Raw genomic sequence first — 1,928 nt, forward strand, 5'->3', positions numbered from 1 at the left:
AATCTCCAGTTCCAGAAAAAAAAAGGTCTAAACATTAAAACAGAAACACTAAATATCCTGGAAGAGAAAGTAAGTGGAAATCTTGAAGACATAGGGATAGGCAAAGAGTTCATGAACAAAAATCAAACTGCACAGGAAATCCTTGAAAGAACTATCAACAGGGACCTCCTCTTATTGAGAAGTTTTTGCATGTCAAAAGAAATTACCGGACTGGTGAGATGGCTCAGTGGTCTAAAGCACCTACTTAGAACAAGCTTAGCAAAGCACAGAGACCACGGTTCAATCCCCCAGCACCACATGCCAGCCAGCCCCGCCCCCTGGTGGGCTGAGCTGGCCACACACACACACACACACACACACACACACACACATAAATAAATAAATAAAAATTAAAAATTAAAAAAAAAATTACCAACAGAGTGAAAAGGCAACCCAAAAATTTGGAAAAAATCTTAACTAGTAAGCACTCAGATAAAGGTCTTCTATCTAGAATTTATAAAGAACTGAAAAACACTAGGGCCCCAAAATTTAAAGACCCAATCCAGAAATGGGCAGTGGAGAAGGAACCCCTCTCCACTGCTGGTGGGAATGTAGACTGGTGCAACCATTATGGAAATCAGTGTGGAGACTCCTCAAAAAACTAGGACTGGAAATCCCATTCAATCCAGCTATCCCCCTTTTGGGAATTTTCCCAGAAAACTGAAAGTATCACATCATAATGATATACATGTGCCTATGTTTATAGCAGCACAATTTGTGATAGCCAAATCTTGGAAACAACCAAGATGCCCATCACCTGAGGAATGGTTGAAAAAGATGTGGTATTTTTACACAATGGAGTATTATTCAGCTATTAAGAATGATAAACTTGAAGCCTTTATATTTATATGGATGCCACTTGAAGATATATTCATCAGTGAAATAAACCAGATCCACATATGTAAATATCATATATTCTCCCTAGTGTAAGAACTCAAAAGAAGAAATATAAATTGAAAGGTATAATACAGTTAAATGGAAAGCGAGGACATAAGGATTAAACAACAAAGAGAGTGAAAGGAGAAAAGACAGGAAATATGGCAGGGCAAAACCATACATTTATATAAACAAGATGGTTAAGGTAATGGTCGTAAGACTCACCATCAGGATTTCGAAGATAGCAGGTGATGGGTAGGGTTCTCACTCTGTCTGATTATATATGCTGATGTCTGTGAACTAAGCGACTGAACTAGGGATAGTGTTGTGTAATAATAAAATTGTGTTTGAAATGCCTGTCATTTTGGTCTTCTAAACATGTACTGCTTCTAACGTCATGTAAATTGCTTATATATTCTCTTTAACATAAAGGCTTGTAAAGAACAAAGGTAATAAAGAAAACAAGAGACAAGAAAAAAAAAAGTCATATAGTTGACCTGCTACAGTGTTGAATATGGTTTGATTTCTAAATTTCTGTGCAAAAACATATAATCTTTTCACATTCTATGGGGACTTAAAGTTTAAAATATCCATAGTTTTTGGAAAATATCTGTTCTATACTATGTCTAAGGTGTTTGATATTTAGACAGATAGTGTTGTTAAGCTCAACTGTCTCTGTTACAGGATAATATCATTGAATTTCTCTTCTGGGTGTTAAACAACTAATGTTTGCAGACCAAAAATTAGAGAAAAAGAGGGGCTACAAGGTTAGCCAATATTTTGGCCCTACCCCTTCAAGGTCAAGGAGGATTCAGGACATAAGAGAACATGTGCTGTGACATCTTGTAACTCAGTGGTGTCCCAAATTTTCTTTTTCTTTTTAATTTCCTCCCTTTGGTTAAAACTTTATTTTTTTTTCCTTTTCAAAGTTTTATTGATAAACATATAGCAATGAGACAGTTTCAAATCAAATCGAAAGTACAGTTTCAACAAATAATACACTGCATATATTC

This window comes from Octodon degus, unplaced genomic scaffold (assembly GCF_000260255.1).
Source record: "Octodon degus isolate 3935 unplaced genomic scaffold, OctDeg1.0 scaffold00063, whole genome shotgun sequence".
Classification (NCBI taxonomy): domain Eukaryota; kingdom Metazoa; phylum Chordata; class Mammalia; order Rodentia; family Octodontidae; genus Octodon; species Octodon degus.